We start from the raw sequence: 11,096 nt of genomic DNA, 5'->3' as shown, positions 1-11,096 counted from the left end.
GTTAACAAAAGGACTATAAACAGTTTTAAACTTTCTTCTACTTCTACTTCTACGTGAATTCTGGGTAGACCATACATGGTATCACGCCCAGCGGTGCAACTTCACATCCGGTGCAGAACAGACAAAATCACAAAATCACTCCCACCACCGATGACGATGATAAACACAAAACTCACGACGAAGGGTGCCTGTGTAATATTAAATAGCCTTGATTAATTTTATTTCAAACGCAATCCTTTGCTTTACACATCCACAAAAAGGGTTTCTAGTCTTCTGACCAAGGAGATTGGTTATTTAATTTTATTTAAACAATGCTATCTCTCTCTCAACAGCAGTTGCTGTATTTTTTCTTGTTAATATTGATACTGTATCTTTTAATATTTGATTGTTTTTTTAATATTGTAATTATTGTAATTACAGGAAAACTCGAAAACTTTGCTTAGATATACTTCATTTTGCGTACTGCATGTATTTAATGCTTTTATGGTTCCAAAAAGTATGTTAGTATGTTAAAGTAAATATATAGACTTAACCTTTATTTATAATCTACTATAATCAATGTTCTAGAGAAAATGCTGAAAATAAGTAAATATTAAGAATATAAACTTAAAAATATAAGAAAAGAACCCCGGGCGCTCGGACATATAAACTGAAAAGACAATGACTGATTGAAAAGAACAGTTTCGTCACCAAATTATTTGAACCAATTCAATTATTGCGCAATACATTTTACATTAGGTCAGTAATAAGATACACATCTACAAAACAGGTCATCGATCGAGGCATCTTTTTTCCTCCATCCAAAGGTCAGTGATTATAATATTGTTTCTTTGTATAAGTAGGTCAGGTTGGTCCGTTTAATGATAAAGGGGCATGCAGTACAACCCCGAGGATGGTAAATTTTAGCAACGCAATGCCCTGATTCAACTTGCTAAAAATCCTTGCCTGAAAATGTTTAACCGTTTCGTATGGTTCGTATGCTTTTCGCACATGTACTTTAGCCGTTAATTTCACCTTCCCCTGGGTACTCATAATAATTGCACTTGCCCGATGGGATTCTGGTATCACAGTTCTTGAAATATAATTTAGGTGTAGCCCACATCCTGGACTATTTAGTTTTCATCTTTGCAATGTTACATGACAAACCTTGTCAAATAAAAGTCACCTCGAGAAACCATCTTATGTGTACGTTTGAAGTTATTAATATTTATAGTAGCTCAAATGCGGACCTCGATGCTTTACTATATTGGCTACATTCTCTTGAGCAAGCACACAAAACAGTTCGGAATAATATATGGTTGAGAAAGGAAAACAAAGAAAGGAATAAATTATAAATTGATTTAATATGGAATAATAATTACAGAAACACGTAACAGCACAATGTAGCCAAAACGTTTACGCATTTAACAAATAATAGTCCCATTAAAATTTATCACTATTCTGCAACTGACTGTAAAACATATTGTAATGACTTTTGTTTAGTTTGGTTTGGTTGTGGTAGCATTTATTAACTGTTGGTTGCACAGTCGCAAATGACATCACAGAGAAAATTGACGTCATAATGACTGTCTTGGACCATGACGTGTACCAAATGATTTATCATAAAAGTTGTTGCAATATCTGGAAAAACTACACTTTTTGTCCATGAAGGAGTTCATTTATGATAGTGCATGATAATTAGTGTTAGGTATTTTGAACAAAATAGTACTAATTCCATATAAATTTAGCGTTTTAGTCAGATAGTTATACATGATAACTAAATGTATTATATTTTCATAAACATCACTAGCAGGGCAAGGCTAGTCAGAGGGGAGCGTAACCTCTTGAATAAAAGCAAAGATGACAATCAAGAGGAACGGTATGGTATGGGATAGAAATAAATGAGAAAATGAGATCACTAGGTTTACACAAAGGATGTCATTTCTGCCCCATGTCTATGATTTTTGTTTGAAGAGACAAAATCCCCAAACTTTAGTCTTGGTACATTTTCGGCCTATTAAGAAATACACTGCAAGTTTTATAGGTAAATGGTAAAAACGGGTTTCTGTCATCCGGCCCGCCTTACACGATTTATTTTCTTGAACATAGACAAAAGATTAAAAATGGTCGTATGTTATTAACCCACATTATGCAAGTTTCCATGTTTTCATCACATACCTGTTTGCATTGAATATACAAATTACATACAAATTAAACTTTTGAATTTCAATCTTTAAACGTCTTTAATATTGTGAAATAGGTAATACCTAAATGTAATGGAATACAATCCGCCTTCATTCGTGAAATGGCATACGGGATATTATTACTGCAGTGTTACCTTCAATCAGCACATGCTTCCCCCTATTGTCTCATTATTAACCATTGGTAGTTGCTTACTAAGGCTTATTTCTGATGCTCAACCTACGCCATCGTCATTTACATGGCTACTTTGTCTCGCTTTACTATTGGTCCGTTACTATTCGGCATATAAATTGAGTCGTTCATTCGGTGTGTGTGACATAAAGCGGAAAGGCGCCCGCGTGAGCATAAGACCAATAAACCGCGCCGGAGATAGAGCCAGTACTGGTGTGTGTATATACTTTGCATGTGAGAATAGTAGTAAGGACATTTCATTCACGATTTACTTTACCGGAATTCACATTCACGACACTACAAACTTGGGGAGAGTCAGTTAACATCTTTAGAATTTGCTGCAATATATTTTATGTAAGTCGATAAACTTTATCATTGTTATACGCCATTTATTGTATTTCATTTTAACAATTTAAATATCAGATGTTGATGTTTCTTTCAACAAAATGTCAGAGAAACACAACTTTTTATTTGGAACTTTTTTCAAGCTTTTTTAGTATTGTACCTAAACCGATTTTTTGGCAATAATTGATAAACATTTTTAATATTATTGATAAACATTTTTGAACCACGTACGATGCAGAGAGTATTGCACCTGGTAAATTATTTTGTTTTAAAAGGAGATTCACGGCCTTTGATTTTTATCTGAAAGTCAATTAGTTTATTAATTAAAACATATATTTAATGTAATGTAGAGATTAATTACATATTAAGGCGAATAATTTCATTAATCACTGACCTGTTGTTTCTAATTATATTCAATATATATTTCAATAATAAATACTGTTTTGTTGCACAATGTAAAATACCACTGTCATTATAGTTGATGAAACAGTATTTAACTTCAGTACTTCAGTGAGTACTAATACCTGTTGTTTTTGCTCTTTGTTGGTGTCGGTGTAACCGTAGTCAACGTTCTCTTTGTTGTCGGTCATTGTCGGTGTCGGATAGTTTGTTTTCCATCGTCGTCTTATTCTCCGTATTCATCGTTTCTGTCTTTTCTCGTCGTCTAATTACAAGTTTGTCTGGTATTATATGCAAACCTGTCTTTCTCATACTCAGAAGCGTTTTCTGGATATTTTATCATCTTTTACCATCATTACCAAGATTGTTTATGTAGAATGTGAAATCAACATTTACTTATTAAAACCCTGAACTCTTCCAGTTTAATTTTGATCATAAACATTATTCTGAAGCCTTAATTTCACGGCTTCATAATCAAATTACTTTTTTTTTTTGAAACTCAAGTATCTGCATGTGTTACTTGGTTTACCTATATTGGCCTTGAAACACAAGTGAATGTATTTTAATTACTATAAGTGCATGCTATATTATCCAAAGTACTAATTGACTATATTTATACTTAAATGCGTTTTGACATGTTTGACGCGAACAGTGTTGGAAAAAATAATGAACAAATTTTACCTGTATCGCTTAACTACTAGATTGCAACGCCGCAATCTGGCTTATGTACGATGTTGTTAAAAAAATCCTAACCTCCATTACCTTATGATGATAATGGCCATTAGTTACAGAGATAGTAAATCGTAACTTTTGCTAATAAAGATGGGAAGGGGATCTCAATTAGTTTGTTCTAGCTGCGATAGAGGACAATGCGGTTGTGGGTATACGGTTGGGGGGTGGAAGCACTCAAACACTTTGAAACCATTAACCTTTTAAACATATGTATTGAATTGCTTTTTAGCACTGAATGTACCTCGAAAAAACCAGTCCATTATTTTACTTGTTCAAAACAGTTCAATATTACTTTTACTTGCGAAAATACAAATACAAATACCTGCATTATAGTTTGTTATTTATATTGAATGCAAAAGCAACAGTGAAACGGGAAACTTAAGTTTAGCATTCAGAGTGTCATTAATATATTATGTGCTTTCACACTATATAACTGATATCCGGTGTGATATTTTTCAGGCCTTATGGTTCGCAGGCCGCAAACAATTAATGTCCTTGGGGTCAGATCTGGCTTACGGGCGGCCAATTGAGAACCCGTGAATCTTTGAGTTGTACTTCCTATGTATGAATGGGAGGATCAAATTATAAGCATCGTGTATCATTTGTGCAGTGAATGTGTCCTTTGAGTGTGTCAGATTGGACACGAAACGCTTTAACGTTTTGCTTCTGGCTAATGATATATGTTTTTAAATTTCATATATCGCCTACGTGTGTCCGCCTACATGGAATTATTTTCAATTGGCACTACATTTGACCAGATTTTGAGGCCATAACCGTTTGACAGTAAATATTTATTACTTCCCCCTCTTTTCCTGTAGGTATAGTTATATCTCTGCGGAGAGTCACTGATTCCGCGACTGATTCCCAGTTTCAGTTCTTTCAATTTCGAATCACACAAATTTCAATCGGTCCGACGCATTTATATGAATGATATGGTGTGACGTCCACGAGGACTGGTCACCGTCATCAGATTGCAATATATATCAGAGTGTCATATTATCTGGAGAAGAAGCACAATCGTGTCTTGTCAAGCAAAAATTTAATTTCGTATTTTCGATCTCAAAAGAAATGTATATATATAATAGCAATTTATACATATTAAAGAAAATAATATTCATAGATTTATTAGCGCCTTTTATGTTTAAGAAATCATATTAACAGCGTCAGTACATCTCGGGTTGATATATAAAACTGATTAGAAGCGTACACATTTAATTTTCTGCGAATCGGGGTATTCGTATCTCCCACAAAATCAAAAAACGCTTCTGAAAAAAGTACTCTTCACACAAAAGCGACTTGTAAAGAAATTTGACTAGTGTACGGGCCCAAAGGGACGTTGAAATTAGTTTAAAAAAATATACAGATATCTATATGAAAATACTATGTGAAATTTCATTCCGAAATTAAGAATACCAATTAGACGGGAGATAAGATTGAAGCAAAATGTATCGGGAGATTTCTACGACTGACACATGTTTAGAAATCAAGCTATATTTACAAATACTCAGTGGGTACAGAGCCGACGGGCTAAGACTGCATTTTATTACTTCCCCAATCTCAAATAACACTGATTTTTGGCAGGCCTCTCAGAAAAAATGATCTCTTTCAAAATATGTACGAATCTTACTAAACGCAGACAGATGACGAGTTTGTGAAGACCATGTGGGTCTTATTGCTGATCATCCAAATGTCCCTTTTTGGGTAGAACACAAGGTATATTCAAATAAAGTATCAATACCAAATGCCAAGGGATAGTAGCAGAATAACTTACTCGTTGATACAAATATTTACACGTTCATCTTTTCTGTTTTGTAAGATACGAACGGCTGTTTACGCAAGGAAGTAGAGTGTCATTTTTGTACTTATATAGAAATCGCGTTGATTCATAATTGAATTTGAATGATAGAAAAGTGATAATAGATTTCCCCTTGGTGTTTTACAAGCCACCTGTAATGCGCTATACTGTTTGTAAATTTGTCGCATTATGGTTTTGTTTTTGCATGAATAGAACGTGATGTAACTTTTAAACATGGTAATAAACTAGTTTTAATTACCTTGCGATCTTAATGCGTTACGTGTTTCTTTATTTGTTATTCTGTCGGTCTGATAAGCAAAATAACCAGACCTACTTAAATAGCCCTTAGGTAAGCATGGTATATATTTTTCAAGTGATGGTGAAATCGATGCACCTCTTAACCATCGGTTCAGAGACGAATTGCAGTTTACCAACGGCTGGTAATGGTACTGCCACCTTCAAAACTTCCCAAATAAATGTTCTGTATACCAAGCCTGTCTAGTACAGTATGTAGCTGTGATTGTTATCTGTAAACTCATATTAAAATATGCACAACATTGAAATATTACGTGAGTTAACTTCAGCGGACAATAAAAATGTTCCATAGCTATTGTGCACATAGATTCATATTGCGCAAAAATAAAATAATGATGTTGCTTATTATTGTGGGAAATTTACTCTTACTACATAAACTGTCAATTTTAAAGGTGGGTGGTTAGATTTTTACATATTGTGTTTTGTACCTGACGCTGATCACATAATCCATGGTATGATTATCATTAACTTTAGTATGATTATAATTATGTATTCTATTTGATATAATGCACATTATAAATTAACATTTCATGAATCTAGAAACATTTCTTATGGTATCTGAATTATGATAGAATGGAATTAATGCGGACCTTATTGTGATCTAAATAATCCATGGTATGTAGTGAATTTCATTCAATAGTGATATCGGGTTATATACCCACTATGAAGTTTGTTTGATTAAGCTTCGGTCAAAAGACCTATAAGCCTGGAAAAATATGGACAAAGGCGCTTTATTTCCACCTGTTTTGGTACCTCTCTGTAGTCTCTACATATCTTCAATACAACTCTGTATAGTTAATATCTTTACCTTTTTCAAACATTTTCCCCTTATATTTGACAATCTGTCAACTTTCAATAGATGTCAAGCTCATTTTTACTCTCGTCTTCTCACATATCTATCGACTGTCGCTCTATTGGGATATATGTCTTTTCATCCAAGAGACTGAAACCCTTTATTAAGCATCTGCCTATTGTAGCTGATATATCCCTTGCTGGTATTCATGACGAAAAGGGTATGAATTAGAATGGAAAACCCCTGGAGGGAAGTGGTTTATCATGTTTGTGGGTTCACACACAAACACACAGAGTACAAGAATGCTCTCAAGGATTTGAGATCCGTGCCCCAATCAATCAGTATACATTTACTTATCTTTTAGCCATGTTAGTGATGTTCACTGACAATCCTAAATGCTTAACAAAGTAACACCACAATCCTTAATTTATTGTCTTTATACCCATTGATATAATCTTTGCCATAAATACATAGCTTAATGTATTGTTCATTATCAATTTATAGTACAGAAGATAATATGAAGGAATTGAATTGCCGTAAGATATCTATTTCTCCAAAGAAATGTGGGAAATTGGAAGTAGTATTTTGCCGAAGAAGAAAAGAAAATATGAATAAAGTCCCGATTATTAAACAAGCCGACGATTTGTGCATAAACAAAAATTCAAGGACATAAACTCATTGCTTGAAGTAGTAGCAAGAGACATTATACGTTGCAGCGTGAATATCTGTTTTCGATATCTGTTTTTCGAGTAAAACACCCTATTGAATACTCATTCTTATTCAAATAAAACCTGTTCCATTTTATATCAAATTAATCAGCAGAGCTATTAGATCAGGGTCTCAACCAGAATGGAATATAGGGATAAATTAGCATGTCGTTCGCGAGTTTTGCACTTCTTTTTGCAAATAAATTGAAGAATCATTGTATAAATTCAATTGAAATGAAAATGTAATAAATAGTATTCAATTTTCTTAAACGCTCAAGAGTTAGAAAGGTTGAAAAGGTTCACTCCTTGCCAATTACAATTCATAGCGAGATCCGTTGTAGTGTGCCGATTTATATCGCAGGAACAGTTACAAATGCTATAAACGTTTTGCACATCTTTCATTAATGGGTACTACTGTCTTATTTCCAGAACCTACCAAACATACCCTACGACATTCCAATTTGGCAGAGAAATAGTTTTGAAACCCTCAAAGTTAACAATGGCATTCCAAATAACAACGGAAATTAGAGATCACACCCTCTTGCCTCAGACTTCCGATCGAATGACAATAGATTAAGTAAACTCAAAACGTTTTTCATGACGCTAACCAGGTGTCTTATCGTTATTGAAAGGGTTGATATGGGTATGTTTTTTAGTATTTGATTTACGCACAACTATTCGTGATAGTTTGCATATACTACCTGAAATGCTGTATCCATGAATTATTAGAGGAAAAGAATTAAAATAGCATATAGAGGGTAAAATATTATTAGATGACTTATGCGCCGGGGGAGGTGCCATTTAAGGGTTTATTATCCACCTCAGTGATCAAAGATCGGCCACCATGGCACTACAGGAGTAAAGTTCTACAAGGTATGTACTGAGGAAGAAAAATATGTAACAGATCGTTATCGGTGGGTAAACCCACTTTATCATATTTCATATTGCACTGTATAAAGTGCTTTAACAAGTTGAAACCAAATAACGTATAAACAGTTAGAGTTAGGAATAAGAGTTAGGGTTAGGGTAGGGTTGCACAAATTGACACCCGACTACCCTCTAAATCAGAACATAGCTTAAATCATTGGTTTTGATCAATCTTGGGGGGAGAGAGAATCGGCGAAATTGTCAAAAAGTGGCTGAAAAGAACAAAAAACTCCCCGGGATTGTTTTTGTTATGTATTGTTTTAAACTTTCAATTTTATTTGAAATCTTATTACTTATAAGGCTTCTTTTATAATACTTTTAAATAGGGTTATGTTAGGTCCACTGTAACACTACTCAGATTACTTACCTATCCTTGAATGAATAATTAAACTTGACAACCTCTTGCAACTGATCGTCTTAGAATCCATTACAGTCAAAGTGGATGCATTTTTAATGGTAATCAGAGAGCACCCTTTAACTTAAGATTAAGGCGTTTTGTTAATGTTTGACGCGAACAAAGATCGAGGCTGTTGCTGGAAAACTCAAAATTAATTATATATTGCTTAATTGCTTGATCTTGCACCACGGCAATCTGTTGTGCATACGAAATTGATTAAAACAATTGTAACCTCTTTTCATTGATACCACATTATGATGATAACGTAACAATTAATCATTAAGTTAGAAAATATATTCGTATATGAATACAGTATATGTTACAGTATGTAAAGTAACATGTGACTTTTGTTAATCAAGATTACTATTTTGAGTAGGGATTCTAAATTAATTTTGCTTGAGGCCAAATAATACGAAGACAAGTCGTTCGGGGATGTACATGCTGCGAAGAAGTGCTCCGGGCCAGGAAGTATTTGAGAAAGGGGTGTCACCCTGTCAAGGCAAATTTAGAGTCATTTCTTCTCTTTGTATAAACTGAAATTACCACATATATTATTGGTACATGCATCCTAATCCACTGTCTGTCATTGAGGTTTCTAGTATCTATATATTTCAGCTTTAATATTTCTATTATTTTCTTCACTGCAATTATATGTGTAGTGTAGTTAGTCGGCTTAAAGAATCTTGAAATAATTTCACGTTTTGCTTCAAATGATTTATTTTTATAATTGTATCTCTAGCCTATTGCCTGCATCTTTTTTTTCCATCATCTTTATTCAAGCAATTTAAACATACAAATTTAAAGGAATAAAGAAACCAACAAACATCCCAGACAACTGTGGCATGGCGTGAACGAAATACATATTACACACAACAAATTTTAAAACACCTAAAAATCGCCTTGCAATTGATACTATAATTGACCCGGTATTGTGTAATGACAGTAAAAATATTTGCTCCTCTTCTTTGCTGCTCATGCCCTGTCCGTTGAGAAACACATGTAGTAGAAAGGAACTACATAGGAAATTCCTATATTTCCTATATATAATTATAATGTAGTTCTCTATGGACAAGTCATGAGCAACAACACTGTCAGAGAAACAAATGTCCAATATCATTAAAACGCAGAAATGGGTCAAGTCTCACAGAGATCTACTGATTACCCAGTTTCAATTCGTTAAAAAGTAAGCAATCACAAACATGTCAATCCAGCGCGCTCATGTGAATGATATGGATTATGGTCTGATGTCCACGATGACTGACCACTGTTCTATAGAGCAGAGTGTGATGATAATTGTGAAACTGTCTGGAGAAGTAGAAAATTAGAGTAGCATCACATTTAAAGCTTCCAATTCAAACTCATGTGTTAGATCCCAAAAGAAATATCTATAATAGTTAATACTAATTTTACAACTATTGATAAGATCTATTAGTCTCTGTTATATTTAAGAAATCATATTAACAGCATCAGCACATCTCGGGTTGATATATAAAACTGATTAGAACCCTACACATTCGGCTTATTTGTACCTCACACAAAATCAAAACCACTTTTGAAAAACTACTCCTCAGACAAAAGCGAAATTGCAAAGAAATTTGACTTGCATGCTGGCGCAAAGGGACGTTGAAATTAGTGATAAATTCACCGATGTCTATATGAAACTGCTAGGTGAAATTTCATACCAAAATTAAGAATACCAATTAGACAGAAGATGGGATTGAAGGAAATGTATCAAGAGATTTGTTCGACTGATACATGCTTAGAAATCAGGGCAGTACATAATACTCAGTGGGCACAGAGCCATCGGGCTAAAACTGTATTCTATTACTTCCCCAATCTCAAATAACACTGATTTTTGACAGGCCTCTCCGAAAAATGATCTTTTTAAGTGTAAATTATTGCAGAGAAATATGTAGGACTGTTGCTAAATGTAGACATATGCGAAGTCAGCGAGGAAGGTGTTGGTTTCATTGTTGAAACTTCGAGCCACTAGATCCTATTTCAACAAAACATAAGGTAAATTTAATTATAATATTAAAAACATAAACACCAAATGCCACGAGATACCCGCAGTGTGTCTTTGAATGTAAATATTTATACACATCTCTTGAATCTTTTTACTGTTTGCCAAGAGATTTATGGTTGTTTACGCAAGCAAGTGGAATATAATTTTTTTACTTCGATAGAAATCGCATCGATGCATAGTCGAAGTGATCAAAAGTGATTATTTCCCTTGAGTGTGTTACAAGCAAATTGGAACACGGTATACTCTTTAAAATATTCGTCTCATTCTTTTTTTGTAAAAATAGTACGATATGTTATCATTGAAATAAA

General features: G+C 33.9%; 1 long non-coding RNA gene across 1 annotated transcript in view; it reads left to right on the top strand.

Moving 5' to 3' along the window:
* The first annotated feature begins 2,287 nt into the window (after positions 1-2,287).
* Positions 2,288-11,096, top strand: part of LOC140152790 (uncharacterized) — a 63,233-nt gene continuing 54,424 nt past the window's right edge. The window contains exon 1 of the long non-coding RNA XR_011859049.1: positions 2,288-2,706. This is a non-coding gene — a long non-coding RNA (uncharacterized lncRNA). The remainder of the gene's footprint in view (positions 2,707-11,096) is intronic.

The sequence above is a fragment of the Amphiura filiformis genome, chromosome 5, assembly GCF_039555335.1.
Source record: "Amphiura filiformis chromosome 5, Afil_fr2py, whole genome shotgun sequence".
In the NCBI taxonomy this organism is placed as follows: Eukaryota; Metazoa; Echinodermata; class Ophiuroidea; order Amphilepidida; family Amphiuridae; genus Amphiura; species Amphiura filiformis.
The sequence above is the reverse complement of the archived record's forward strand: the minus strand, read 5'-3'. Positions and strand labels throughout refer to the sequence as shown.